Here is a 16,729-nt window from a genome sequence, read left to right as displayed (position 1 = left end):
CACTTAGAATAATGTTTTCAAAATCATTCATGTAGCATGAATCAGAAGTTCATTCATTTTATTGTCACATATATTTGAAATTGGTTGCACATAGAAGAGTGAGGAGGCGTTTGATATTTTGATATAATCATTTTGATTCATTTCCTGGGATACTTTGAAGTTTATTCCTAAAAGAACTTTAAGAATATTACCAATATTTTGCAACAAACACTACTATTCTGGAGACTCACCCAATTTATGAGATTTACTCCATTTCTAAGCCTTGTGAAGTAAGGAATGAGGTGATGTTTAGATTACAGGATTATTACAGGATTCAAGGATGGGATAGATGTTGGTAAGAAACATGAATTGGAGAGACAGAATGAGGTTGGCAGCAGGGTGGTGGTGGCATTGAGGGTGTGGTACAGTTGAAGGGGGTCAATGGCACTCTATGCTTGGTAATAAAAACACCACAGTATATCAGTGCTGTATTGATGGATACTTTTACATTCCTGATGTTGAAATAGCCTAATCAACAACATGTAATATTTATTCAGTCTAGAGAGAATGCTACCATCACATTTTGATTGAGGAATTTCTTGCAGTAAGTCTGTGTCTCCCCAGGCACCTGTGGTCTATCAGGTGGAGCAGGTGAGACAGAAATATTGCAGCACTGGGACTCCTAGTATGGATCATGGACCTCTTGTTTTTAAAATAATTAAAAAATATGGTTGTTCCAACTAAGAAAGAGCATAGAATCACAAAGGAAGGCCTGAAGAGAGATGAACATAGCAGATTTGACATGCATCCAGTGCTTTTTGTTATTGCTTTAGAAAAGAAGTGGAAATGACTAGGGTGCCCTCATCCTATTGGTAGCTGAATCCTAGGCTCTGGTTCTACACAGCACCTGCCACTTGAAGTGAAGACAGGGAGAGAAGGGTAATGGGAAGACTGGGCTCCTAGAGATAATACATCACACCAAGAAAGCAGTCACTGAGGATCTCAGAGACCCAAGAGAGGAGGTCTACCATAATGAGAACTCTCTGGAATAAGAGAGTTGCATCCTTTCTTCATTTTGGTGAGATTTAATATCCAGAAACAAGGACTTCAATAGTCACTCCATGTCTTGAATTCAGATTTCTCCAAATGCAGATGGTAACAATCAAATAATTATAGTATTGGCATATTTCTATAAAAAAATAATGCATTTAAAAGTATTTTTGTTTTGGGACTTCCCTGGTGGTAAGACTCTGTGCTCCCAATGCAGGGGGCCCGGGTTCGATCCCTGGTCAGAGAACTAGATCTTGCATGCTGCAACTAAGGATCCTGCATGGCACAACGAAGATCCTGTGTGCCACAACTAAGACCTGGTGCAGCCAAACAAATAAATACTTTTTTTTTAAAGTATTTTTGTTTTAAAAAAGACAGCTCTGCAAATTAAGTTTCCTGAGTTACACGTTTTAGATGGTAAACAAGAAAAGGGTGGCTAAAGACAGCCTTTATTGAGAATAGATGAGTTGGACTGTAATACAATTTTTAGATCATGTCTACATATCAAAAATAAATTTATATAATTAACTAATTTTAATCAATATTATTCTACTTATTTAATTTATACCAATAAACAAGATTTTTTTGAAAACCCTATTCTGAGTACTTCCCTTTCCTTTTCATATTGTCTCTCCTATCCCACCCCCCCTTTTTTTTGGCAAGGATGTTTTACTTTTTTTTCTTCTATTAAGTAGAGATGTTTGATTCAGTTGAAATCTGTATTAAAAGTTTGTGACAGTGAATTTAGTAAGCCAACAATTCCTAAAGAATCTATAGCATATCTACTATTTGGTTAGATTGCTAGGTGTTCTGGGAATAAACAAAACCTTTTCAGTTTGGCTTTTTTCCTCTAGTAGTTTGTCATCTGTCCAATTATCATTATCATTGAATGGTTTTTTTTTTCTTATAACTTTATTTATCTATTCTTGGCTCCGTTGGGTTTTTGTTGCTGTGCGCGGGCCCTCTCCAGTTGCAGTGAGCGTGGGGCTACTCTTCGTTGTGGTACGCAGGCTTCTCATTGCGGTGGCTTCTCTTGTTGTGGAGTACCAGCTCTAGGCAGTGGGCTCAGTAGTTGTGGCACTCAGACTCAGTAGTTGTGGCTCGCAGGCTCTAGAGCGCAGGCTCAGTAGTTGTGGTGCACAGGCTTAGTTGCACCACGGCATGTGGGATTTTCCCAGACCAGGGCTGGAACCCATGTCCTTTGCATTGGCAGGCAGATTCTTAACCACTGCACCAACTGGGAAGTCCCTCAATTATGTTTTGAATTTGAATGATGTAGATAACTAAGATCAGGAAATTAATTCTTAGGAAGGAATGTTAGTGTTATGAAAACTATAGTTTAATACAAAAACAATTTTCTATTTCATAGATTATTATTTTTAAATTTAGCAATACTGTTTATAGTAGAAGATTCTAGGCAAAATAGTTGTACAATCAATAAGCAAATGAAGCCTAGAGTTATGGACAACCAATCACACCAGCAAGCACTACCTGATGGCATAACCCATTTGAACAGGACCACATTTCCCAAAGAGGTTTTGATCTAGTCATTGGAGATAAAAGAAATGCTTAAAGATATCAGACTGTACCTTTAAAAACAGAAAACAAAACTTGTACAAGTCAGCATACCTAATAGAGAACGGAACCAAATAGTAGTATATATGCCATTAAAGCTCTCTAATAAGATTGTATAGTTACCTGAAGAAGACAAATTTGGCTTCCCAATATAACCATTCAAATTGTTAAAAGTAAATATTTTAAAGTTTTACAACTGTAATGTTAATTATCTGTATTTACATAAATAGTTTTCCAACTCTGTTGATCCCTAAGGATATTTTATACCATTTTATTAACCCATAGGCCCCAAATTAAAATTTCATACTCCAATACATTTTCAGAGATTATTCACCCTTCAGTTTAAGTATTAGATAAAATATAGATTATATGTCTTGAAATAATCATGCACTAGAATGATGAGTATAAAATAATCCTAAAAATGTTTTATGAAAGGTTAAAAAACTTTGCAATATCTCAAAATTGACACAATTTTTCACCTCTGACGTAAATACTATGCTTTTACACATAATAAAATATGACTCTCTGGGCTGTATGTTTCCTGCTTGGGTTCTGCCCTTTGTATTTAATGTTATCACAATTATACAAAGTCATTTTGTGACTAATTTCCAGAGCACTGAGTCACAGTGTGGCTGTTACTTATCTTTTCTTTTTTTTTTTTGCACAGCACTGCTCTTGACCCTCATTTTTCCATTAATACTCATACAAACGAGTGCTCTCCATAATTAATTTCTTTTGTTTCATTATTGTTCTGTGGTTGTGTACTTCTATACTATGTGCTTTCTTTACTACCAGAAGCTAAATTTAATATCGTTTTATAAGCAACAAGAATATGACAGTACATCATATAGGTATGTAATCTATTGCTTTAATTTATGTAATTGTACTATATATAGTGCAATCCTATCTATTCTTATTTTAATATATTTAGAATATGAGCTTTTGTTTTTGGAGACTTGTAAAATATTTTCTTAGAGAGATTAGTTAATGCTGGCAAGAAATATTTAGACTACAAGGATTCTAATGTTTATACCTTATTTTAAATATCACCAAGTAATGGCAATGAAAGAAGTTTCTTTAAACATAAGGCTGCCAGACAGTCTCTTTATTATATTTCTTTATATGTTACTAAATAATGTTTAAAGGTTAAAAAAAAGTCTTCAGAAAACTCCAATTAAAGACACAATTAGTAAAGAACTGCCATTACAAGCTGAAAATTATAAACAAGGCTACATCTCACCAACTTTTTATGTTCATGGTCTTAAAAGCATAATCCTATACTGCATATATATTTGCTTAAAACTAAATGGAAAATGCTGAGAATTTAGTTTAGCATTGCAATGAGTTTGTTTACAGAGAAGGGTCGATTTTCATTGTAGGGTTACAGACAATGGTCCGCCCCTACAAGTCTTTGCCTCTCAACACCCTGGTTCCCCCCGCCCCCCGCCCCCCGCCAAGGAAAAGAAATAAAAGTTACTTCTCATGGGCTAAAAAGTATATTGCCAAGTACTCACGAGTAAAATCTCTGAAGAAAGTTCTTGGAAAGATTTTTTCAAAGCGGAGTTGAGGTCATTTTGTTTTCCTTTCCAGGCATTGAAGAGAGGATTTATCTTTTCTACTTCTTCTTTTAAACAGATCAGGAAACTGGGGAGTGAAGAATAATAAAAGAAATGCAATCTGATCCTGCCAGCAGTGAAAGGGCGAGGTAAGAATTTGACTTTTATCCAGCTCAATGTCGCTCCCGTCTGTTGGAGCAAAGAGGAGCCTCAGAGCCGGTCTCAGAGATCACCCACAGCTGGGAATAGCCAGGCTTCCTGTTTAGGTCACTCCAACTCTTTTTAGGCTATTTTGCCAAATTATTCAAAAGCCTTTTCAATTATGAAGGAAACAGACAAAGGAATCAGCTTACACTAAGATTTCAGAATTACTATTTTTGTATAACGATTTCTTTTACTTTCCAGGATTCTTTGTAATCAGTTAAAAAAAAAAACACTTTTTTCCCCCAGATCCATATATTTTTAAAATATATTTGTCATCATGTAGTTACTTAATAAAGTGAACCTTTTTTTTTTTTGCAGTTTATTTCTTCAAATTATTTCATCCATGTTGTCAATATATTTGTGAAAAACACCTGAGGGCTATTGAAATTCCTTTGATTAGAGAGGCAATGCAATGTATTGCCTGTTGCAGAATGTCAGGCTGTAAACCCTGCCTCAGCTACTTACTAGCTTTGCAATTTTGGTCAATTATTTAAACTCTCTGTGCCCCAGTTTCTTTTTCCCTAAAATAATGATAAAAGTTCCTAAGTTTGATATAAGTAGTAAATGGATTAATACGTATAATATATATACATATAAATAGACATATAAAGCACTTAGTCCTCCACACATAACAAACCTTCAATAAATGTTAACTATCATGTATATTGCTGTTGTTTATATCATAATTATTATTTTACATGATATGTAAATATTTAAAGGCATCACTCACTTTGCTCTGCTCTAGCTCACTATCGCTGAAGTTAACCCTTAGTATTTCAGTAATGGAATTATGGCCACATAAGGCTAAGATCACTAGAGATTTCGTAAGATGGCGGAATCTTCTTTGCCATGACGGCTGAAGTCATTTGATCAGAAAATCCATCAGTTTCTTGTTTTTTCCATCTCTGATTGTCTTCATGTCTTCAACTTTTCTTGCGTCCTTCCTTTGACCTCTGGGTAAGGGGTTGTTACCGAGTCCAGGCTCATACTGCTCGCCTCAGGACAGGCCAATAAATCAAGAGATGAGCTGCTGGGGCAAGGAACAGCGACTTTATTCAGAAAGCCGGCAGGCCGAGAAGATGGTGGACTCCTGTACCAATGAACCATCTGGCCTGAATTAGAATTCAGGCTTCTTTTATACTAAAGGGGAGGGAGAAAAGTCAAACCTTTCCTGGTTCCCATCAGCCTCTGGAGAGGCTGTGTTAATTTCTTCCTCTCTGCAGTCATTCACAGGTGGGCCTAGTCAGGATGTTTTCTTGTGAGCTAAACAAAAGTATTTTAGTTTAATGATCATTACCTGGGAGGCAGGGTTCCCAGAGATGGGCCATTATGTATAATTTAAGCTTATAGGCAACATCCCTTTAGTGATTACCTTGTAACAGAATACAAAGGTCCTTCCCTATTACAGGGTAACTTTCCCTCTTGTGTGTTTTTACTATTTATTGAATAATTCCTAGGTGTCTGGCACATAAATTACCTCATTTAATTCTCACAGCCAGCTTGTGAAGAAAGCCCTCTCTGCATGACCATTTCACCATTTCATGGGTTTAAGAAGGTTAGGTATAGTTTGTGGAGCTCTGATTCAAATCATGTAGTCTGACTTCAGAGCACAGATACTGAAATACTCTTCCATGTTTCTTTCTCACCCATGTTCTGGATTTCATACCACAACAAAACTTTGCTGTGTGTTGAAACTTTATTTTTAACAAAGTTAAAAGCAGTCCTTCCCCAGGCCTAGTTCAAGAACTTTGCTGCATAATTATACCCCCTATTACCTGTTGCAACTAAAGCACATTCAGTGTTCCCTTCTTGCTTAGATTGTTGAGGAAAGTTGCCTGTTTTTGGACTGGAGTGGACATTGATTCGTTTTTTGGCCAATCTGCAGGCTCTACTAAGGTAGCGGTAAGCTCAGCAAATCAGATTTCCTTTTTGGAAACTTGTACTAAGAGCTATAGATAAAAGTATACAGTGCCAAGCTCTTAACTAAAAAGCCAAGATAGAGGAAGTGCTGACATCCAAAATGGTGTGCACCAGATGATTATGTGGAGAAAGCTAGTTGAGAGTGAATGGTGAAAGGGATGAATGAAAGAGGACGTGTAACCTCTGAGAGAGAAACAGGGAAAGAATGAAAGCAAGAGCAAGACTGAGAGATGAGATGAGTGATGAGAAAGTGATGCCTGAGCTCTACAGTAACAGTCCTTCCCAGGCCTAGTTCAAGTTTTTCTAAGTACTCAAGAACATATCCCCTTGTAATAAACCCTTTTTTTCCCCTAAGGTCATTTAAGAAATCTCTTTTTCTTACTATGTAAAGAACCCTATTTGAAAGAGCCACAACTGAGCTGAAATTATTTTCTCAAATATCATTGATTTCATATTTAAGTTGCACTTGACATCAGTGAAGACTTTTTACCATTTTATTTCCAGGTAATTTACACAGACTTGGGTATTCTTGTGCTGAAGAGAATGTGGGAAATTGACGTAAACTATTGTTAAGGTAAGACAACCTGATGCTGTCACTTAAGGGCTCTGTGGACTCAGGTTTTCTCTCCCTGAGGCTTGCGTGAGCTCCTTTTTGAGGTTTTATTACTAGTTTGCCTATCTATTTTGTACAACTCTAAGTCTAAATTATTTGGATAAAAAGATTTTCTCACCAACAACTTGACTATGTGCCATCCTATCTTAAAGTTCTTTGCATCTAATCATTATCTGGATGTTCCAAGTACCCACCTAATACTAAACACTGTCCTTTTCATTTCTCACCATACTCTGTTAATTTTGTCTTTCCAACTCTCACACAATTCAAATAACATTTCAGACTTTTATGAGCTTTATGAGAAGTTCATGAGTTTTATGATTCTATATTTTTCATTTTCCTGACAGATGATGTGCATGTCCCACATAAAGGTTACTCTTTAAAACTGGATCACACTAAAGATGACCCACAAAGGGGACTGAAAATAAATCCTTTCTTCATAAAAACCCTGTAGATTTTGGGATAGTTTGTTATCAAGCATAATTTAGGAAGAGATAAATAATATACTCCCTACCCCCTTACCTTCTTCCCTTAAAGATGTGTTATATTGACCACATATATATATTATTATGTTATGTAACCCTGGACCCCACACCCTCAGTCCCCCTGGTGTCCTGTGTTCCTTTTCACCCTTGGTTTGGTGAACACAAACAAAGAGAGAAGAGGCCATGGAAAGGAGAAGCAAAAATGCTGAGAATAAATTCACAGTCCTGTTCTTGAGGGAGATTAACCACCGCTGAGCTCACCTGAGTTTCAGTAAATACTCTTTCTCTAGGAAATCTGCCTGGAGACTCCCTTCAAAGAAAGTCCAATCTCAGATAACAATGGAAGGGAGTAATCTTAATTTCTATAGTTTCTACCTGCTTGCTTCTGCATTTGAATGTCAAGACTTGAAGTTTATACTTTCAACAACTTTGCGTTTTATCCTTTAATCTAGACTTTAATTGCTTTGCTTTATTTATTTTCTAGATTTAAAACCGGTTTTAGGCTTTTAGTTTTCCGGTCCTTTTAATTATTTTGTAATACTATTATTCTTAATCATTCTTCTGATTTATATTACTAGTACTATTAATCCCATCTACAATATTTTAACTAGTTTTATTACTTTTAGTGTTATTTTAATTCTCATTTTTATGGAAGTGTCTATCTTAAGTATTATTATTGGTACTATATTGATGAAGATATAATGTATTATGCCCATGTGTATCAATATAGCATGGTGTAAACCAGGAAAGTTGGGTCTTTATTTCCTTCAACTTGATATAGCAGCAAGCCCTCAATTCCCTAGGATAGACTATCCTTCCTTAACCAAAGTAGGACTCAGTGACTCTAAGATTACCGCATTGAATAATTTGATAGGCCCACAGAAGAAAATTATTTCCAACCACTGGCTTACCTATACTGCCAGGACAGACACTGGCAATTGCATGAAAAGTCTACCTTCTCACAGCACATACTTTCATTCTGAACCTCCCAGAAAGATGGCTTGTATCGATAGGTAAGTTTTATTCCAGTCTCTACTACCAACATACACATTAATTTACTACTTTTTATTCACTGTGTTTGAGGGGTAGTTACTTATACCGTAAATCACCTCTTATTGATTAGGAATGCTAAGGAAAGTTTGCCTCAGAGAGGATTATCCTTATATCCCCATTTCTATTGTTTTAGATTTAGGGAGTTAATCCCTTGATAGATTCTGCCCTCAGAAATCCTTGCTGATTAGATAATGTGATCCTGCCCAGAATCTCAAAGTATAGGACACCAGCTACCATCTCATTTTCTCCTTTATTGTAATATCAGCTGGGTTTTTGGATAATAATTTTCCATTCAAAATATTTTATTTTTATATCTCTTTGTTAAATATACATTTGTATTTTCACTATTCTTTTCTAAGAGGACTCAGAAAAACAATATTATACAGTGCCATTTGGAATTCTGAAAAAAAAGGAAAAAAGGCACACTATGATGGTGATTTTATGATTATCTGTCTCCCTTTGTCTAATGATAATAAGACACAACTACAAAAGCAAGAATGGTTGGTAGGCAGAGTTGAGTAGAGTTTTGGTAAGAAGCATAAAAATACTGTTAACGGATAAATTTTGTTTTAGAAATTTAAAACGTGTTTCTCATAAGTTTATACATTTTTATTAAATATTTTTACTTTACAAATTTCTTAGGGAAAACTTCAAAGTATAAAATAAGATAGCATATAAATATACCACACAGATGTATTTATTAAGCACCAGCTGTATGACAAACACTGTTCTAGGATTTAAGGAGACAGCAAAGAACATGACAGATACAACTCTGTCTTCTTGGAACTTTAATTTTAGTGCCATAAACTGAATGCTACTAATGATAACAATTCTTACTTAGTGAATTAGGATTACAGCAAACAAAAGAATGTCTCACCTTTTAAAATGTCTCCTTTTAAAGCTGCTTAGAAAGAAGTTATTCCAGGAGCTGCATGTGAGAGTTTATTTCTTCTTTCTAGTTTATAAAAAAATGTGTTAGTTTATCTTGTGGAGGTTTTCATCGATTATTCATTATCTGAAATTTAAAGACAAACTATTTATTACCATCTTGATTAATTTCTTAAAATTTTTAGAATAAAATTTCACGGTTAAAAATTATACTTTTAGGGGCTTCTCTGGTGGCGCAGTGGTTGAGAGTCCGCCTGCCGATGCAGGGAACGCGGGTTCGTGCCCCGGTCCGGGAAGATCCCACATGCCACGGAGCGGCAGGGCCCGTGAGCCATGGCCGCGGAGCATGCGCGTCCGGAGCCTGTTCTCCGCAACGGGAGAGGCCACAACAGTGAGAAGCCCCCCCCACACACAAAAATTATACTTTTATATCAGTTTCTAGCCACTTGAACTTCACAGTCTGATAGTACGCATATACCAACGCCCTCAACAACACTTTTCTAAAAATTAACTTATTTATTTATTTATTTTTGACTGCGTTGGGTCTTTGTTGCTGCGTGTGGGCTTTCTCTAGTTGGCGGCGAGCAGGGGCTACTCTTCGTTGTGGTGCGCGCGCTTCTCACTGCAGTGGCTTCTCTTGTTGTGGAGCACGGGCTCTAGAAATTGGAATGTGATCCAAATTTTCAGGAACAGCGAGGAAAACGGTGGTACTCTGGTTACTATTTTCCTTTAAATTGTATGAAAAGGATTCATTTCTTGCTCAGAAAAACTCTTCGGAACTATTTGTGATAAATTACTGCCCTCTGTTGGCAGAATGTTATATAAATCTTAATTTATATTTTAAGAGTATTTAAAGTTAGAGTTATAACAAATCTCATCAACAAGATGAATAATTAAATCCCAGAGAATGGAAGTGCCTTGCCCAAGCAGCCATAGCTTTTAAATGACAAGGGCAGGATGAGACCCTGGGTGTCATGACCTACCATGTCTTTTTTTTTTTTTGTCTGCTTGGGTCTAAGTAGTGGCATGCGGGATCTTCGTTGAGGCATGTGGGATCCTTTTCGTTGCGGTGCGTGGGCTCTTCATTGTGGTATGCAGGCTTCTCTCTAGTTGTGGCGCGTGGGTTCCAGAGCACGGGGGCTTTGTATTTTGCGGCACGTGGGCTCTCTAGAGGCACGCAGCTCAGTAGTTGTGGCACGCGGGCTTAGTTGCCCAGCAGCATGTGGGATCTTAGTTCCGCGATCAGGGATTGAACCCACATCCCCTGCATTAGAAGGCGGATTCTTTACCACTGGCCCACCAGGGAAGTCTCCTACCATCAGTCTTGTGTTGACTAAGTTAAAAACAGTAAATATTTTTGCCTGAGAATATTTCCCATTTTCTGAGTCAAAAAAGAAGTTTACAATAGTCAAAGGAATTAAAGAAATTATTTTATTTTAAAAATTGAAATAAGATGTTTGTTCAGGTTAAAAATAAACCATGTAAAAAATAAAAGTGAGAAGAGAAAAATAAACATCTTTCTCTCACTCTCCATCTAGATTCCACTCCAAGAGGTTGCCACTATTAACTGTTTCTTTGTCATTCTGGAAATTATATGTGTGTGTGTGTGTGTGTGTGTGTGTGTGTGTGTGTGTGTTTCAAAATTGAAGTACTGTTCTCCGACTTTTTACAAATGTAAAACATATTTTAGAGTTTATTCCATATTACTTTGCAGAGATATAACTCATTTTTAAATATGACTTCCTTTTATTGACACTTTCGAGGATTACAGACAAATTTAGAATGTCCTTATTTAGGATTACCTGACATTTCTTGTAATTAATTTAGATTGTGCATCTCTTCTTGGACTTTTACACTAGTGAAGCTGTTTTGTTCTCATTTCATCAGGGGACACTTGATTTGGGTTTGTCTCATTACTGATGACAGATGTTAACTTTGATCACTTCATCAAGGTGTTGTCTACAGGCTTCTCCATTGTAAGCTACCTAGTTTTTCTGCTTCTGTGCACAGATAGGATTGAGTGGCAGAAATGCTCAACAAAAATACAAAATCAAAATAATTACCTTGTCACATCCTTTCTCTCAGGTAGCAAGAAGAGTAGATCTTAGATGCTAAGTGTTATTTTCCCAAGAGTGCTGAGTGTCCATTTCCTGGCTTCTTGTTTAATTTTAATTCCTCTTTCTGGAAGAATACACAAATTAAGGAGGTATCTGTAGTAGTTACTCTTGGAATGTGGAATGGTTTGGTATATTAAACAATTCATGTAACTCTGAACTTTTTCATGTGTAAGTGTATACATAACATGTAGAGTAAAATAATAATTCTTTTCATTGGCAGTTAGATGAACACTGAACACCAGAACTGCTGACAGTTTTTTCTTAAAACATGTAATAATACAATCATATTTTCAAACATTACATTAAAATTTCAGTCATGTGAATTTTTACTTTAAATTTTGATATTAGATAAAACTTTTCATGTTGCATTTGTATTTTAATAAATAATTTTGATTGCTTTAGAAGAAAAAACTTTTAAAATAAAAGAAAATTTTTAATACTTAAATTTAATTTACATTTTGGACAAATTATTTCAAATTGCAGTAGAAGAAAATTATGTGATAATCTTGATTATCACATAATTATTAATTGTGCTGAAATGAAAGCAAGAAAGATCAATGGTATGGAATAAATATACAAATACTCATAAATTATGTATGTATTTAGTTTATTATTCATCCAAGCAGCACTCACCAATTAACCTAATATCCAAATATGCACAATAATAACTCAATTGGGATGTCTTACAATTTTGTCAGCTTTCAGCCATATAAAAATTATAGCTTTACATATCTTACATATCTTACAATTTCATCTTATGAAGTATATTTGTCTAAGTAAGATAGAAAATATTTTTTGTAGTACTTTTCTAACTTGATTAATAACTTTTAATATTTAACACATGTTCGTCATTATGCCTTGCTGCCTTTCACCTTAATGCAAACAGAGCATTTTCTGAATCACTCATTTACTAACTATTTATTGACCACCTACTACATGCCACTATTGGGACTATTGCAGTAAACAAACCAGATAAACATTCCCGTTTTCTTGGAACTTACATTTTAGTACATTTTTCATCAAAAGAGTCAGGGGACATATTTAACATATTCAGGCATGTGATATTACTTTTGCCCTCTTAGTGGCACACACTAACTTTCTCAATTTTCCTCATTGGCATGACAAATTTTGCTGAATTAACATGTGATTTTGGTAGGAGAAAGCCATAACTGCAGAAGGATTCATCAAAAGACTTGGAGGAAAGGTCTGGCCTTGGGGAAAATGTTTAGGGGGCAAAAGAAAGCAGAAGAATAATAGAAAAATGTCAATGTAGCCAACAGTATCCTCAAAATTTAACGAGTAGAATTTAAACAAGAAAGAAAGAAAATATAAAATTAAACTGAGTTTTGTTTCAGGTTGGAAAGGTATTCCAGAAAGTAAGCAGAATAAGCTTGATTAATTGGTACTGTAACATGTAATATAAGCAATCACAAAACCATAGCCTTTATATCTCCGTGGAGACATAGTGATAAACAGCTGCTGCCCATTTTGCACACACAGAAAATTAAGGTTAATTAGAAATACTGTAGTTGCAAATTCAGTTCCAGTAACAGCAAAATCAATTCAGCAAAAGGTATTTTCAAGGCATGATTTTTTGTGAGTTCTATTAGGATTGTGTCAGATCCATATATTAGTGATTCATTAGACAGCTTAGAAAGTGGGATGCCTGCCAAAAACCCACCTGGACTGAGAAGAATATCTATTTCTACTTTTTTGGCAACAGTAATTTTTCTCTCTTTTGAAGTGGAAGTCATTCAAAACCCAGGTGACAATCATTATAACCAAAGTCAGACTAAATAATGAAGTCATAAAGACAATACGTGGTTTTCATTCTCTCACAACAATTTGAGATGAAACGCATAAATGACAAGGTTGATCTAGATTTTTCACGTTTATCTTAAAGTCAGGGAGTGTACCTTTGCTTCCACAAAAATGGATGACAACTGAGTAATGCGTTTACTTCAGCATGGTAGTTCAGGCTAAAATACCTATATGTCACTAAACGTGGAAATAATCGTTGGTGAGTATTAACATTCCTTTATGGCACATGAGTTATGGGGCTGTTTCTCATCTTGGGACATTTCTGCTGATATTTGTTCTATTCATGCTTTGTGGATAGTTTTACTACTCCTAAACAATAAGGACCCAGACTTACCTTACTCTGAAACAGCCTCAACTCCAGTCCACTTTACAGCCTCTCTGCCTCTTTAGAAGTAGTCAATATCCTGAAGTTGGGTGAATTTTTCCCATTTATGATGTTGTACATTGCTATATATGATATTTACACAATTTACACAGTTGCTCCCTTTTTAATGTGAGTAAATAGTATTATACTCAACTTATTCTTCTGGACCTCTCTTTTTCACACATCATTACATTTCTGAAATGTATACATGGTCATATGTGTGGATCTACTGCTTTTGCTTTACCTATGGTATAGTATTCCATTTATTAAAACATACAATTAATTTTTTCCATTCCTCTGCTGAGGAGTAGTAGATTGATTAGCTTGCTTGCACTTGTTTTTGCTTCAGTGAACATTCTTAAACATGATACCTTGTATAAATGTAAGCATATCTTCAGGGTAGGTATGGAAGACTGGAATTGCTGGCTTGTAGAATAAGCAGTTTTTTAATTACACAAGGTATTGTTAAACTGCTCTACAAAGTAGTCTCACCAGAGCACTATATAAGAGTACTTATTTCTCCAAATACTTGCCAAAAGTGTTGTCAGAATTTAAAATTTTGCCTAACTGATATGTAAGAAAAGATGTCTTATTGTAGATTTGATTTTATTTATTAGATTTTTTGTGAGAAAGTGTTCATGTTTATTGGTTTACTCTTCTGAGAAATGCCTGATCATATCCTTTGACCATTTAAGATATTTGATTTTCTGTTCTGCCTTTTTCTTGTTTAAATAAGAGCTGTTTCTTATAGATTCTGAAAAAAAATCCTCTTGGTTCTATGGAATGGAGATTCCTTCTCCAAATATGTGTCTTGTCTTTTTAGTTTGTTTAGAGAATTTTTTGTCATATAAGAGTTAATATTGAAGTAGGTAAATATATCAATCTTTTCCTTCATGGCTTATGCTTTTAAATTTTTATTTTAAAAATCCTACTACCATAATATGACGAATATATTATTCTATGTTTTCTCTAAATTTTTACTTTTAAATCTTTATCTTTGAAATCGTCATCTTTGTCTTCTGTTTCAAACATTTCAAAGTTCTTCAGCTATTTTTCCCTTTATATCTTCCATATAAAGTTTAATATCTGGTGTGCCCATTTCTTTGAAAAACTTAATATTAACTGGTATTGCACTAAGTTAATAAATTAATTTGGAAAGATTAAGCTTGAACAGTTAAGGGAGCTGGACTTCAGTGATCTGGTGGATGTACTGACCTTAGCTAGGAGACAGGCAGCTCATCCACAGAAATAGAAGTGAAGGCTGGTTAAAGGCTGGCTTCATGGATGTGCTACTGCTGCGATCACACAGGGCATTGCACTGAGAAGGGTCCTGTGCTTGGTTTGATACCCTGCTGTCATCACCTTGAAATTGATAAATTTTATAATGTGTCCCCCAAATATGTAGCTGGTCCTGGAGAGGATATGGGTTCAGTTGCAAAGCATGGGTAGATAGGGTGGTGGGTGTATATGGAAGAAGCTTTTATTTTCTCATGGAATAGGACGTAAAGGTCATTTATCTCCCTGTGCTGCATTCTGGGTTATGTCTCAAGGTCTCATATTCAATTCACCAAAACTCCCTGTGCCTAATCTGCTTTCAGTTGATTCAATTAATTTATTTTATTTATATATATTTTTGAATTTTATTTATTTATTTTTATACAGTATGTTCTTATTAGTTATCTATGATTCAGTTAATTTTTAATTGCAGTGACTGTACTTTAATTTTATAAGTTCTACTTGATTTTCTTTCAGTTCTGCCTTTTTTCATAATTTGGTGTTTTTTTGATTTATGCTTTTAGTTTCTTGTTTGTCTTTAATAACTTTATACATACTTATTTTCTGGTCTCATTATTCTTTTGTATTTTTTTTCTATTTTTGTTTTGAAGTTTTTAGGTCTTTAATCATCCTGGTGGCTATGGCTGCTAGTGATCATTTATGATGCTAACAATTTTGGAAATGTCCTCACCTTCACAGTGAGGTTGTTTGTGAGAATCTTGTCTTGGATTGTGTATCTTTTCAGAGAAATTGTGCATGTGCATATGCCAGATATCCCAAGTGACTGCTATTATCCCACCTGGGAACTTTTTGTCACCTTTTCTTGTTGTATTTTATTCCATAAAATTGTCATAATGTATTAAGCTTATTAGAACAATACAACTTACTGTCATTACTGGAAAATTGTTATAGAAAAATACAATCTATGATGTCAAAGATATGACTCACTCTCCTTGAAAGCGGCACCATCGTGTAGTGCAAAACCTGCCCAAAAATCCATGATGGTGCTGGTTCCACCTATTTTTAAGCTTCTTTTTTTCACTCCTACGGGCATTTTAAAACCATTAGAGTTGTGCAAATTTGATCTCAAACTCACTTAAGGAGCATGCTCATTGATTTAAGTAATTGAGGGAAACTCGTTTTCCTGCTTTAATCCCAGGAAAATGTTCCTATGATCTACTTGTGCAGGTGCATAGATATCGCCATAGTCTTCCTTTTCAGTAATTGTGTAACTCTTTGCCTATGTCAATTATTTGTAGGTGCCTCAGTTCTAACTTCCTGTTCATATAGATTCAAAACTTATTTCTTGTCGCCATGGGTATGTAAAACTAAACTCAGTGCCCAGCCACAGCCACAAGATCAGCCTACTATCTCCATTTCCTTTCTTGCTTTTTCCCCACCAGCCCTGGGGTATTCTCATTCTATACTGTAAACACAACAATATATTGTATCAGAAAAGTTATATTTTTATTCAGCGCTCGAGAAATTTCTAGCCAAAATTTTTTGTGTCATTCTACGCATTGCCTCAATCAGAATATTTCAATTGAATTCCACTAGTTCAGGAATTTACATTTTCCCTTCAAAACAAGAGGACAACTATGAGGACAACTACAAAGACAAAGGCAAGTTTTTGAACACCAATGCAAAATAAAATATTTATATTCCGCAAGTCCCTACTCGCAACACTTTACTCTTTACTCTCAGTAGAAAATTTTATTTTGTTTGGGGAGAAAAAGGAGACTGCCAGATAGCATGTCATCAAATTTCCTGTTCCCCACTAGCAATCTTCTTTATTCATGTTATACCTTTTTTCTAAGTAGTATGGATCA

General features: G+C 35.2%; 1 protein-coding gene across 4 annotated transcripts in view; it reads right to left on the bottom strand.

The window, feature by feature from the left end:
* TFPI (tissue factor pathway inhibitor) overlaps positions 1-4,388 on the bottom strand; it is a 69,147-nt gene extending 64,759 nt beyond the window's left edge. For 3 of the 4 annotated variants that reach the window (XM_033859967.2, XM_033859968.2, XM_019931543.3), the window contains exon 1: positions 4,119-4,388. The gene's annotated coding sequence lies outside the window, so the exon portion shown is untranslated. The remainder of the gene's footprint in view (positions 1-4,118) is intronic. The other variant, XM_004312228.4, reaches the window with a different exon arrangement.
* Positions 4,389-16,729: the final 12,341 nt, after the last annotated feature.

This window comes from Tursiops truncatus, chromosome 7 (genome assembly GCF_011762595.2).
Source record: "Tursiops truncatus isolate mTurTru1 chromosome 7, mTurTru1.mat.Y, whole genome shotgun sequence".
NCBI classification, from domain to species: Eukaryota; Metazoa; Chordata; class Mammalia; order Artiodactyla; family Delphinidae; genus Tursiops; species Tursiops truncatus.
This window is presented reverse-complemented; position numbering and strand designations above follow the sequence as displayed.